The following is a 15,888-nucleotide window of genomic DNA, read 5'->3' on the forward strand; positions in this document are numbered from 1 at the left end:
GGTGGGCTAACTTACCAGATCCCTGCAGAGCCCGAGTTGCACGAGAAGCGGACGGAGACCCTTAAGAAACCTTCGGAGGGCTAACTTACCAGACCTTCGAGAAGACCTCGATGACTTCGAGGTGGGACTAACTTACCAGACCCCTGCAGAGTCCAAGTCATACGAGAAGTGAAGAAAAATTCTTAGAAAATCTTCGGAGAGATAACTAATCAGACTCTCAGAATACTGTTGAGAGTGCAAGATGTCGTAGGCATAAATTTGCCGCTGGCACAAACTACTTCTCGCACAAAGATGAGAAGTGCTAGATGTCGTACACATAAGATCGCTGCAGATACACAATGTCACTCATAAGAGCTAACTAATCAGACCCTCGAGAAGATCTCGACGACTTCGAGATGGGACTAACTTACTAGACCCCAGCAGAGTCTGAGTTGTATGAGAAGTCGAGGGAGACCCTTAAGAAATCTTCAGAGGAATAACTAATCAGACCCTCAGAATATCATCGAGAGCACAAAATGCTGTAGGCACAAGTTCGTCGCTGGCACACTGCCTCTCGCGTGAAGACTAGAAGTGCTAGATGCCGTAGGCATAAAATCACCACAGATATACAACGCCACTCGTAAGGGCTAATTAATTAGATCCTCGAGAAGATCTCGATGACTTCGAGGTGGGGCTAACTTACCAACCCCAGCAGAGCTCAAGTTGCATGAGAAGTAGAGGGAGACCCTTAGAGAACCTCCGGAGGGATGACTAATCAGACCCTTAGAATGCCGTCAAGAGTGCAAGATGTCATAGACACAAGCTCACCACTGGTACATACTGTCTCTCGCATGAAGGCGAAAAGTGCTAGATGCTATAGGCATAAGATTGCCGCAAGCGCATAATGCCACTCGTGAGGGATAACTAATCAGACCCTCGAAATGTCACTGAAGAGCCCTAAATGCTATAGACACAAGCTCGCCGTCGGCACACACAACCTCTTCAGAAGAAGAATAAAAAAATGAATGACGTACAGCTAGAGGCATTACCTCATCAAGTACTCCTTCTGCCTAAGGCATTCTCTCAGACTCAGGAGTAGGAGGTAGTGTTGAGATCATTATTACGATACCTCAGATTCATGAACAGTCGGATTACATTCAAGTTACATTCAAGTTGTTCTAAACTGCCTTACACATGTTCACTTCAATCGAAATTGTCCTAAGTATTTCTATGTTAAAGCTGAGCAACCTAAAACCTTACTCATGCTGAGCTGAGCACTGAGTATTTTCTCACGCTGATCTGAGTGCCTACTTGTGTTTTTCTCTATGAGTCGAATAAAATTCACAATCCACAGATACAAATTTAAAATTAGAAATAAAGTAACGACTTTCAAAACGAAACATTCTTTTTTTATTAAAATCTTTATAAATAGAAAGCCAGTGCTCCAAGCACTTTACAAAGAAAAAACTGATGTTTTAAACACTTTGGAGGATGGTTGCTCCAGGCACCATCTTATGAACAAGAGAAGAAAATGAGGAAGGTAAGAGAAAGAAAAAAAAGAAGAGGAGATGAGGAGGGACATCTCGCTGCAATTGACGAAACATCAGATCGGTCAGATGAGTTGGTTTGATCTTCATCCATCGAGGACTTCACCTCTTCAACATCCGGATGAGCTGATTCAATTTTCATCCATCGAGATCTTCATCTCTTTGTCAGTACCGCCAGCCTATATATCGTGAAGTTCTAGATATGGCGTTATCGTCAGTAGACGGACCTTACAATTATCAAAGCCCTAGATGAAGGAGCGGCAGCAACATCGAGCACCTCCCTCTGAAACACTATAGAATCCCAAAATTCCACAATGCAGCATTCCCAAAATGCAAGCAGAATGTACTCGAGCTGATGGAGAAGACTGATCACAGGAGGCAAAGGAGGGGGAGCCCTATGAGAAGTGGATGCACCAACCCACCTAGCCCTCTCCCTTTCACAGGCTAAGTACCTCCGGTGGGCATCCTTGACAATGGTATTTCGCTCTCTCATCCATCTCTTAATTAACTCCAAGGGTGGTAGATTCGAAGGCAATGGCATAGCAGCAGGCAGAAAAAGGGACTTCTTGCCACAAAAGGAGTGAAGATCCCTTTGCTCTCTGACTTCCTATTTATAAGTGCTAGCAGCCAGACCAATCACCAATTGATGCTTCCTAGGAGTTAATGACCAAGCGGTTGATGATGCATCTTCTCCAAAGTGGGAATAAATTCTTACAACACTTCACAAAATAAAACATGCCCATATGGAGCATCTTCATAGACCCCATATCATCTCCGAGGTATGGCCTTATCGGATGAGTCATCGACTGCTATTCTCCATAATCATCCATATTTAAGAGAAAAAAATGAGGTTATCATCCACTTAAATTATCTCAAATCGGCATGAGTAAGTTCACAAAGTAAAAGTATGACAAAAGACTCTACTCATTTTATTCCTTTTGAAATTCTCTTACAATGACCATAAAACATGAAAAAAAGAGAAATACAGAAATTATAGTGCGGTGCCTGGAGCTAAGGTGTCAGTTGCTGAGATATCTGCTATGGTGGGATCCTAGATTTCATCCAAAAATTTAAATTCAGATCCAGATATTTGGCAGCAACTCAAGCTCGGATAGACTGCCTTCTGGTGTCATAAGCATCAACGGAATACTCAGCTCTTTCTTCCTCATATTATTCTAAGGTTTGAAAGTCCTCCATAGTCTTAAAAGCAGCCTCAGCTGTTCACTTCTCCTCCACTCCCAGTCGGATCTTCAGCTCTTTTATTTATTTTTATAGACGAGAGTTCTCCTTGTAAGTGGCTGTATTTCTCTTCGCCTGAGCTTTGAACTCCGCTGTCTCATCTGGTAGTCGAGAATTCTCCTCAATAGCTTTTCTCAATGCTGCTTTGACATCTTCGGCTCTCCTCTCGGTGACGTTGGCTTTCATGGAGACTTCTTCGACTTTCCTCTCGGCTTTCTCTTTTGCCCTTCTGAGCATCTCAACTTCTAATCTGGACTTCTTCACCTCTTTGGCCAATTCACGGGAGCTTTCAATGTATCCGTTCAAGTAATAAGTAAGCTAGCAAGTGAAAAAAAACTTATAAGTAATAAATAAGTATACAGTAAGTGCTAAATGAGAAAGCCCCAATATATCTAGATGAGGCAATCCATAGCTCCTCTTCTCATCTCTCTCTGAGGAATGCTCAGTAGCTCATTCGCGTCAGCAGGAAGGAGCAGTCCGGAGAGTAACTTACTCACCAATTTGAGATCTCTCAGCACCGAGGCTTCAAGCTTCAGCCTGGCTGATGCAGTTCTAGACATGTCGGCCACCTCAACTAGTGCTTCATCTGAGGAGAATCTGACAGCAGGTGAAGCTGGTCAGATCGGTGAGCTGGAGAAGTAGGTAGGCTCAGAATCACCTCCTCCAGATCTTGATCTACATGGCTCACCTAGAAGCCTGCAGTAGCTGAAGTGGTAGGCGAGCCACTTTTCATCTGGGTAATCTCATGGCCTTCTGGATGAGAATATTCAGACTCCCTGGTCTCCAAAGTCAATTATACGAGATCCTCGATTCTGGCCCGAAGGCTTCGCCCAATGGTAGGCTTGGCACCTCTTTTTTGTAGGATTTTTTTCTTTTCCTTTAGTGGGCTTGAGCTCTTCCCAACATCCAGCTCTGCAATCATGATGATTAAATTGTAAGACAAGTAGAGCCAAAAGATTTAAGGCCAAAACAGCTAACTCGCATACCTTGAGGAGTGACTTGGCTGATACTAACGTTAAACAGTGCCTGAACCGACAATAGCTCTTTCAACTTCAAAATCCTGAGGCTCTGTAGAGCTGCCATCTCCTACTCCAGGCTCTCATTCATCGAAGGCTCTTTTAGCACAGGCTCTCGGGGTTCATCTCGAAAAAAATTTTAGTCTTCGCCTAATGTCTGCGAGATGAAAAAAAACATCAACTTCCAACCGTACATGATGGAAGGCATATCCAAAAATATTAGATGGAAGCCATCCTTCTTCTTTCACAGAGTCACATACCATTATCTGTGTGAATCTAAATGCCGCTTGAGTCTGAAGAGAAAATGAAAGAATATAACATTTGACGCAATCCCAGCCAACACACATAATGCGGTGAAGCCGTAGATATGCCACCATGCATTCGACACCACCATACAAGGCGATATCTCAAAATAATGGAGGAGTGCCACAAAAAAGGGGTGGAGAGGAAGTCCCAGTCCAGCTGGGAAGCACTCCTCATAGAAGCCCATGCATCCTGAAGACGGATGTAGACTCGATCACCTGGTCTCAGAACTTCGAGTTGGAATGCGAGGGGTATTTGATATTGCTCGTGCAGCATGATTATATCCCACTTCATCAACTCTGATTTGAAGTCCAGCAGTGCAAAGTCAGGCTCCATGGTGGCCATCTCTCTTTTGTGTAGAAAAACTGTGAAAGGATGAAGAAAAAAAGAATTCATAGTGAAAGCAGAAAATCAAAACTTAGCGAGGTTCGTATTTAGTTATGTTTGGAGATTTTAAATAACCTCATACCTTAATAAGATGTCCAAAGGTTGCCTCCCATCGATGCATTAATTGTAGGAGACATGCATCGACAGAAAACTGACGTACATGCGACACGTGAGGACTGTGAATGGATATGATTGCTGCCGTCGATATGGTAGTTAATGTCAATGACAGGTGAATCACACTTTACACCACTTTCAGAGGAATACGTGTAGATGTACTCCAATTCCTCCCATGCAGATATAATTCGAATTTCGATCTTTTTAAAATCTATACAATAGATATGGAATTTTGCCTTAGATCGGAGTGAGAATTATGATCTCCATTACACTTGCAATTCTAACTACAGCTAAAGCCAACGGGAGTCAACTTGGATTTTTGTCCTAACTTCAACTCAACTCATGCCTTGCTTGAAGCACAACACATGCTAAGTATTTGCATGGGCTATTTATTCTAATCAGGTTTTGTAGTTACAACTAGGGGTCGAACATGTGTTAAAGATTTTTACTCACATATTTGAAAGTATGATTATTATTCATTAAAAGAAGAGGAATACATCTGTTCCTGTGGAGACTCTATTACAAGACCAAGAGCCTCAGATCACAAAGAATAAAAGAAGAAGATGGCATGAATCACTCCTCAGGGGGATTACTGGGGCGATCATCTGCGAGATGGTATTCTTCGGCACCAATGATGCCTTCAGTCTGGACGGCTGCATCGATCTTGTCCATCTCGTCTGAAAAATAAGATATCATTATAAATCTCGACCAGCTATCCGACGACACCACCTATAAATCTTTATCCAAACAATCAATTTGAAGATGCTTGACGAAGTCAGGAGAAAGATGCACTTGAAAAATAGACTTGCACCTCTCGAAGCCTGCTAAGAATGCCGTTTTGTAAGCTTGGGCTATGATCTTCGCCCCTTCTTCCTTCAGCCGCTTTCTCCTGCTTTCAGTACATTTGAGTAAAATTTTTTTATCTATAAATTTATCTCAGAGAAGCTTATAATTTATCTTTCTCTCTTTCAACCTCTTCTTCATATGCTCCACCTCTGATCCAGTCTCTAAGACTCCCGAGAGTGGCTTAGAAAAGGTCTGAACTCCCCTGAAAGCAGAATGTCCATCCCTCGAAGAGCTCTCTCTCCTCGACTTGTCCCTTTGGAGAGTCTGGCCCTCTTGGGTGGACCACCATTGAGGCTCCTTTGAGGGTGAGTTTCAAGATTTGGAGAACTTCTTTTCACTTCAAGTGTCCTCCTTAAATGCTCCAGGTCATCACGGTTTTGGCGATAGTTTCTTTCAGCCTCAGATCTCTATCTTTCAAGGGTTTTAATTCTCCCCTCGAGGTCTTCAACTTTTCTGTCGGCTCTAGATTTTTATTGTTCGAAGGTCTTAATCTATCTTTCGGCCTACCGCAATTCTTCGTTCCAACAGAGAATCGACTCCTGGGCCTCCTAAAGAGCCTCCTTTGTAAAGCTGATTTTCTTGACCAGTTTAGTATTATTCCTCTTTAGATGTTCTAAACGGTACTTCAGCAAATCAATCTCTTCTTTCTTCATCATTGGAACATCGAGGTTGGAACTAGCGAGGCTCACCAAGCATTGACCCATATATGTAAGGGATCTCAAGGCATCGGCAGATCATTTCTCCCCCCTTTGTTAGTTGAGAAATAACCTTTCGACTGACGGTAGGAGGTTCTTTAGGTATTCCACCGTAGATTGGAGGATCTCTCCTATAGATGGAGCATGAGGCATCAAATCTAAGGATTCTGCATGAGCAGTAGATGCAAGAAAGTGTCCAGCAGGAGTCGTCATCTTCAAAGATCCTCCAGTCTCTATCATCTTGGTCAGATCTTTCTCCAAATTGTCGACCATCTCTTCCATCTGTACTTCATCAATTGGATCTTTTTCAGAGCATTCCTCGATGCTCATCTTCGATGCCATCTCCATCAATGCCCCACCGATCGAGACTTTCTCTGGAGAATCTTGCATCACGACTTCTAAAGGTAGGGCCATGAGTTCAATAGTAGGAGCAGCCGGTTCTTCTTCCCTGGCTGTAGGTCCTGTTTCAGCAACTAGAATCACAACCTGCCTCCTACGAGTCAAAATTTGTTTAACTTTTTTCACACGCTGTGGATCCATCTTGCTTCAAGAAATCACGACGGACAATCAGCACAAAAAAATTTGTGGTTATTCGTGCCTTCAAAAAGCAAATTTAAAAGAGAAAGAAAATAAAAAGCCACCACAAAATGATTAAAACTTCGAAGAGATCGTCGTCTGAGTGGTCCCATCAGTTACGCCCATCCGCATTAGTCGCATTAGGCTGACGTCATTCGTCTTAAATGCGACAGAAGCAAACGTGAAGGCAGAAGTGAATGGCATTGGATCTGAGGTACTTTTAGAGTACTCCTTTTGTCTGATCCTTAGATTAGGAGTAAGGGGATGGTATTACGGTGATTATCGTAAGCACCTCAGATCAGCACTATATCATAACACATATCAAGCTCGCAGGTCATCAATACGACCACTGACTGCCATATGAGCTGAGGAGTCCATCTCCATGCTGAGCTGAGGTGTTTCTAAGATATGACCTATATATGAGCTGTTCAGCCAATTTATCACTTCGATATGTGCGACAGCTGTCTATCCTAAATAAGATAAGATTTGGCGGAACCATCTCTTCTGATCTTGTGGTAGCGTTTAAGGGCTGAATTATCTCGTCTAGTTTGACATGTCTAATGGTTCGATAATTTTGGAATCATGCAATCTCACAGCTAATAATCTAGCTGTTCAATATTATTTTATATAAACAATCAGAGCCCCGAAGATGTAGGTAAGTTCAATCGAATCTCTCTCAGAGAATTCGTTGCTGTTTTTTTATTTTTTACTTTTCTGATTTGAGCATCGAAGGATCCTCGTTAGAGCCACAATCTTCGATTTGGGACTTGTTTTGCAGGTGACTCCAGTGCCAGCATTTTCGCTCAAGGTTTTTAAGTGCCTATCTTCCGACCACGATCAATTTAAGTAGCAACACATATTGTTATCTTATTCAAGCAAAATCATGCTATTTATATTGCTATCGATCATGTTTTCTATTATAGAATTATTAAGTGAAATAGATTGAAATCGATTGTCATCTCACCAAAAAAACTAAATTATAAGATTCTTTGTTGCATCCACTTGTCATCGATCGGTAGATGTCTTCACCAAAACCATCTGGTTCAAGAATAGTTTATTATTTGCTACTTAAGTGTTCACCATGTTCACACCAGGAATGTCAGTTGTTCATATGAATCACATCTAATATGTACATGTTTTTATATTTGATACCCCATAAATCATACTTACCATACATTATGATGGTTGCAGCAACCAAGAGATCTACTTTTTTGTTAAATTGAATGATTTAGAATGCCTGTGTATAAATAGTCCAGTGGTGTGACACCATTTTTATTTTTTTTCCTCAAATTTATCATTTTCATAGCCTTCCATTTCAACATTTCTTTGCCGATGGTCACCACCTTCCCAACCAATCACCACAACATCATGTACCCTCAGCCCCAATTTCTCAATCGTAGATATCATCCTCCATATGCATTGATATCCTTATTTATATGCACCAGTTCAACCTAAGGCATATCAAAAATTAGAATCGATAAAATATGATCCAATTCATCAATTTGATTTGTGTTCAATCCATCGTAAACAGATTTAAATTTAGACTAAATAGATTTATGTGATAAACAGATCGATCTGTTTAACCTGTTTAATATTTGAATCGGATTTGGATTTTAAATATCTAATCCATTTGATTCGTTTAATATTTAGATCAGATTGAATCAGATAACTTATTTAATCCATTTAACCTGTTTAACCTATTTATAATCTATTTATCTTATTTAAAATCTGTTTAATTTATTTTTGATCCATTTAATCCAACTTATATAACTTATTTAATCTATTTAATCTGTTTAATTTATTTAATATAATTTGATATGTTTAATAAACTGTTTAAGTGGATCGGATTAAATTATCTGTTTAATAAAAATATCAGATTTAAGTCTGAATTTTTGATCAGTTTAATAAATAGATCAGATTTGGATTGATAATTTTCTGATCCGATCAGTATTAACTCAACTCATATCTAGACCAATCCAACTCAATTGCCACCCATATATGTTTTTCTTTTTTCATCAAACTAGTATTTGATTTCTTCTCTTATTCCTATTTCAAATCCATGGGCATTAGTTTTGGACCTATGTACGCTTTGATATTCTTTATGGGTGCTATTTCGATCTGAGACGGTGGACTCTAAAATTTATTTGGCCTTTCTTTCACATCAAACTGGCATCAAAAAATTTGCTCATCATTACGAGTTGCCAAAAATTTGTGCATTTATCACGAGCACTAAAGCTGATCATGCCTGTGCTTGGGCACAAAAGTATCAAAATTGAAATAGGCCCAACCATAAGCCTAAGGAAAATTAAGAGTTTAGGCCCAAAATCCAACTCATGATCATCTGTAACGAGCGTATCAGTCTCTCCACCCTACCATCAATTAAAACAAAATTAACATGTGATAACATTTATAAAAAATTTAATATATTTATTATGGTGTAGGAAGAGCTTCTTTAATCCCACATCGATTATGAATCAAGAAAAAATATGATTTATATGGATTGAAATCTTCTCTCCTAATATGAGATGTCTTTTAAAAGATAAAACCGTGAGGTTCTAAATGATCAAGGCCCATTAAAATCAAAGGCCCATTGAAGTCGGGCCTAAGATCCACTGAAGCCTAAAGATGATCATGAGTCAAAGCGGACAATACCTCACGTATGCGGAAGGCTGTGGGAATGCCTTCTATCCACACATACTTCTTCTTGATTGGGGGGCTATGTTGTGGTATAGAGAGGATTTCTTTAATTCCACATCGATTATGAGTCAAGAGGGAATATGATTTATATGGATTTGAATCTTCTCTCCCAACATGAGGCATTTTTTAAAGGATAAAACCGTGAGGCTCTAAATGATCAAGACCCATTGAAGTCAAAGGTCCACTAAAGCCTAAGGCCCACTAAAATCTAAAGATGGTCATGAATCAAAGCGGATAATACCTCTGCATCCCACATCGGTTATGAGTCAAAAAGAAATATAGTTTATATGGATTGGAATCTTCTCTCCCAACGTAAAGTACTTTTTAAAGGATAAATCGTGGAGGCTCTACATGATCAAGGTCCATTAAAGTCAAAAATTTATTGAAGTCTAAAATTCACTGAAGTTTAAAAATGATCATGAATCAAAATGGATCATATCTCATGTATGCGGAGGTCGAGGCATCCAAATTTTAAGGAGAATTAGGTGCCAACCTGGTCTGGTCTTACCGTATAATCCAGCTGACCCGTTCACGAAGAGCAAGGCAGTGAATAAATTATGTAATACGTTTTAAGTATCAAATATAATTTTAAAAAATAAAATATTTATATACAATGTCAGTTGTAGTACATGGTCATTATAAATAGTTACACAAGAAAGATGACCCAAGGGTGATGATGGACATCATTTTATTGTAACAATCGTACTAGCGACCACATTACGGTTATAGAAAAGAATAAAATAGTTCAAATTTATTAGACATGAAATAAAAATTGATAAAACCATGTTATACAGCATGCATGACAAATATAATAACTTTTTTAGAACTTAATTACATACATTTTATTATTGAACAGATGTGTCCCAAAACTATTAGCTGTTATTTCATTCTAAGAATAGAAAGAAAAAAAATAAAAAAAAAATTATTAAACCTATATGCTGATATTTCTTAAAATACTCATATTTTAAGTTTTAAATATTTTAAAAAATATTTAAAAATTTATATAAAAAGGATAACAGCATCAAAGAATCCAAACAAATTAAGTAAGATGGAAACTCATGGTCCTTGAGCAATCATGCACAGTATCTTAAGGATTAAAATCCAAGATATCAATTAGTGATTGCAAGCATACATTGCAGCAAAATTTAGTCCATCTTGTGATCTCTAATTTAGAAAGGAAAAAGTGAAAGTGTCTTTAAATTTTTTGCTGGCTGCAGAAAAAAATATATATATATAGTGACTGGTTGGAATTTTTTTAAAAAATAAAATTAGAAAATCATACGAGCCTGTGTAAATATATTCAAAAAAATCAAAATATAAAATATTCATAAAAAATTGAGGTATCATATAATAATCAAATCACATCCAACCTTCCGTTTGTTCAGCAACAAATGAAGTAATCTAATCCACCACAGTATCTGTCTCTCAGCAGACATGAGTAGTTTAAAAAGCCGTGCAAGTACTTGCCAGACTCCGATGTTGCAAGGGATGGCAGCCTGCTGGCGTATCTATTAGACGACAAATCCAACAGACAGACAACTATGACCGAGTCATCTTTCAACTGAATGCTGTGTGCAAGGGAGAAATATAGAGAGAGGATGCACGAGAGAGAGAGAAAGAGACTTAATATCTGAAATATTCTGGTCGTCGCATGATATTTCTCAAAAAATCATTTTAAGTATTAAAAAATTATCTGAGAAGAACAGTAATCAAAGTTTAAAATTCTAAATATCCAATTTATAATTTTCTAATTATAGTTGCCTTTCGTCATCCTAGCCAGCTAAAACCATGTCCTCGACTTGAAACTACGCCAAATCCATCAACCGTATTATTACAAAAGAACACAAAAAAAAAAAAAAAAAAAAAAAAGTGCCAGAGCGAAGTAGTGACTTCAAGAGAGGAGGGAGAGAGAGAGAGAGATCAGCTAAGGTGGAGGGAGAGGAGGCAAGGAAATATAAACTATAGACATTAAAGGATCATGGACAGAATTTGATACGGCATAATTCTCGTTTACCAACAATTTGGCACGTCAAATGGACATTTGACAAAAATAACGGCACTAAAAATAACATATAGTTGATTAAGTCACATATTTAAGTCACATAATGGCACTCAAAATAAATGTAAAAATAGGAAAAAGATTGACAATAAATGCAAAACCAAATACAAAATAGGTTTAAATGAGATAAACTAGAAAAATAAAATTCTTCAGAAAAAATAAAAAATGAAATGAAATAAGAAGATACATAAAATAAGGGTAAGGATTCACTTGCAAAATATATTAAACTATTAAATATAATAAAAATAAATTAAAAAAGAGATATAAAAATTACAAAAAATAAATCTCTAAATTAAAAACTAAAAACACAAAAAAGAACAATAAACATCCAAACAAATAAAATTGAAAAAATATACTATATTAGATAAAAAGATAAAAATAAATCTAAATAATCTAGAAAGATCATGGGATTCAATGTAGAGCATTTTGGCTATTATGAGTAAGACTGGTTCATAAGCAAAATCTATCATATCAGCAAGTCGAGCTGACAACCAAATTTTTATAAACTATAATTTGGTGATACGACATCTAACTAAGAAAATTATTTTTTTTGAAATCAAATAACTTTTCGAGATCTACAATATGACATCCCCTGTAAAAGGGGCTATACCCTAAGCTATTAGATACAAATTCTATCTCTTGGGCTCTGAAGTGAGTCAATATAAAAAGAATAGGAAAAGATATTGGCCAAACATATCTTCTAATTAGAGACGAATCAGATAGAGTAATGAAGACAAAATTAATATAGAAATTAAGATCTATCTCTTATAAAATTTTAGTTTCTTCGAATTTATTTCTATTAGTTATGTCTACTTTAGAAAAATGAGTCTTATTCGAACTTGGAGATGAATCCGATCGAATTATGTAAAGAAAGACTACACTATAATAAATAAAGGCTATGTACCTCGGTTTTATCATCATTAATGAAAGAAAAAGGGGCATAAATCTTATTTTCATAATTTTTTTATTTTTTTAAGAGATCTGAGTTAAGTAAGTTGAGAAAATTATTCTTTCTTCCACTAAACTATAGGTATAATAAAAATATTTAGAAGCAATATCCATAGAGATATTTTTTCAAAAGAACTAGAAGAGCCATCTCTCCAACCTCTCCATACTCATTGTCACTACCAAATCCTAAGTCAAAAGGATTGGAGCCGGTCTTCTTGGATGAAAGCTAGGTGATGGACTCTTTGGCTAGAAACTCCTTGAAGGAAGATAAGGAGGGATGGTCCTTAGCTGGAGATAAGATGTTGAGATAGACAACTCCAGGCATTGGAGTTAGACCTGCAAAAAACTTTTAACAGGAATATTTTTTGGTGAGGACCCTCCATCGATCAAATTAGTTGAAAATTGGAGAACAGGGAGAGAGAGTAGTGGAGCATCTTGATGTTGTACTCATCCTAATATTAGAAATTTGATGTGGCCCATATATAGATAATTTAAGATAATTAAGATGACAATAAATAATTAAAATTTTTTTGAGATAAAGATAGATTATAGTCAAAATAAAGACTCCACTATAATTATGATTTTTTGATGAAAAAAATTTATGTTAATTTAAAAGAGTCCTTAGTCTAGTCTATAAAAATAATCTGTGACTTTCCATCGGTAATAGGCATCGAGATTCTCAAGCATAAACTAGAAGAATTTTTTTGTAGTGTTCTTTTGCCGGATAGAAATGAGGTAGATCTATTTGGAAGATTCATCTTTCAGTATTCTTGCAACGTTCTTCATCTTTGATTCACTTTTGGGCTTGAACAATAATGATTAGAGATATGTTGCTTCTATATACAGACTTAAACAAGCCTCTCGCTAATGGTATATAAAATTTTATGATGTTATTAGCTCTTTTGACTTTATAGAAAATATCTTGGATCAATATATATACCTTAAGGTTAGTGGGAGTAGAAATATATATTTAGTTCTATATGTAGATGATATATTACTTGCAAGCAGTGATTTGAGTTTGCTAAAGAAGATAAAACTATTTTTTTTTCAAAACTTTAATATGAAGGATATGGATGAAACCTCTTATGTCATTGGCATAGAGATTTACAGAAATACATCATGAAGAATTTTAGGTTTGTCTCAAAGGGTCTATATTAAAAAGATTTTAGAAAGATTTAAAATGTTAGATTATACTCCTATAGTTGCACCTATTATGAAAGATGACAAATTCAGTCAGAATCAGTGTCCACAAAATAAATTGAAAAAAGAGCAAATGAAGAACATCCCATATGCATTTGTAGTGGAAAGCTTGATATATGCGCAGATCTGTACAAGATCTGATATTGCAGATGTAGTAGAAATTTTGGATAGATATCAAAGTAATCCTAACCTTGATCATTGGAAAGCTACAAAGAAGGTTTTGCGGTATCTATAAGGAATCAAGCATTATATGCTTACCTACAGACACACTGATTATTTGAAAGTGGTTGATTATTCGAACTCAGATTTTGGTAAATATATAGATATAAAAAAATTTACTTCATGATATATTTTTCTTCTTACTGGAGGTGCTATATCTTGAAAGAGTAATAAGCAATCCATAGTTGCTTCATCTACCATAGAGGTAAAATTCGTTGTATGCTATGAAGCTACTTCATAGGCAACTTGGATGAGAAATCATATTTCTGATTTGAATATTGTTGATTTTGTTGTAAGGCCAACAAAAATTTATTGTGATAACTCTACTGTAGTTTTTTTTTAAAAATAATAATAATAATGAAAGTCACAATAAGCACATCAATATAAAGTATCTTGTTATTAAAGATCATATCAAGAAACATGAACTAGATATCCAGTTTATCAATACTGAATTAATAATTGCAGATCTCATGACCAAAAGATTATCGGCCAAATAATTTAAAGATCATATGAATCATATGGGAATAATTAGTTCAATTCTTATTTGATTCGCTTCTTGTATAAATGTTTATGACATTCTTAGGAGTAAAGGATATAGTTTTATTTTGTGCACATAAAGTTTATGTCATAAAGTTGGACTTTGAGTAAGTTATAGGATGTTATTCATAAACAAAAGATATAAAGTACTTAAATAAAAAGTTTCATATATCGTGATACGTGGAAGGGAGTATTCAATTTATAGGACACAACCACCATGATTAATATATGAAATTTCTTATTTAAGTGAGAATTCTAATTTGAGTTGGTTTATGGCTATATTATTGTTTTGTTTATCACCTATTCGGTATCTTAATCGTAACATATGGGCTAATAAGAGAATATTGTACTTGTCCCAATATTAGAGATTTGATGTGGTTTGCATGTGACCTAATCATTAAAAATAATTTAAGATAATTAAGATGATAATAAATAATTAAAATTCTTTTGAGATAAAGATAAACTCTGATCAAAATAAGGACTCCACTAAGGTTATGATTTCTTGATGGAAAGAAATTTGGTTTTAAACTAAAAGAGTCCCTAGTCTAGTCTATAAATACAGTCTATGACTCTTCGTCAGTAATAAGCATCAAGATCCTCAGGCATAGATCGAAAGAACTATTTTGCAGTATTCTTTTGTAGGATAGAAGCGAGGTAGATCCATCCGGTAGATTCGTCTTATGATATTCTCGTAACATTCTTCATCTTTGATTCATTTTTGGACTTGAACAACAATGATTGGAGGTATACTATTTTCATATCTAAATTAAATTTCTTATCCTCGAGATCTTTCCAGAACTTATCAGAGATCTTTTTTTTCTTCTATTTATAGAGGAAGAGTAAGAGTCATACACATAAGGAGGACTAGCCATTCTCGAAAAGCATGAATGGATCACATTGGCGGGGATCGAATTTTCGTATTTGCAATGTGGAGCTAACCGATAGTCGCCATTTGAGGTGTAATCATATCCTTGGTGATTAAGACTTCCTTATCTAATATTCTCATGGTCACGGGTAGGTTATTTTTTTAAAATGGTCATTTTATTGAATTAGAATGGCTTGCCAAATATAGCATCATGCTCTGCAATTCCTCCATGTCGACTGTAGCCAATCCTTACTTATCTCACCATGTCCAAGGATCTGATCGATAGATCAAAGTGATAGCCAACATCACCAGAATGGAACCTCGCCCAAGTGCTATGCCATTGAACTAAAGTTTAGTTGTATATTCTCAGAAATATTTGCTTCATAATTCTACCAAAATTCTCTCACCACTAATCACATAAAAATCTATAATAATATATTTAAAGTAAATAGAAAACATATCACAGCCATATACCTTCATTGCAAGATCTAGTATAATATGGGTGCTCATTCTTTAGACCAAGCCCACTTCGTACTCTTGGGCAGCTCAACCAACTCAGGAGTTAGGATCAAGTGAAGAAAAATTTTTTGTACACTATTTTTTGTAGAGAAAAACACATTGCTTTATCGAATTAGACCACATGGTATAATTAATAAGAAAG

Source organism: Elaeis guineensis, chromosome 5 (assembly GCF_000442705.2).
Source record: "Elaeis guineensis isolate ETL-2024a chromosome 5, EG11, whole genome shotgun sequence".
Taxonomy (NCBI): domain Eukaryota; kingdom Viridiplantae; phylum Streptophyta; class Magnoliopsida; order Arecales; family Arecaceae; genus Elaeis; species Elaeis guineensis.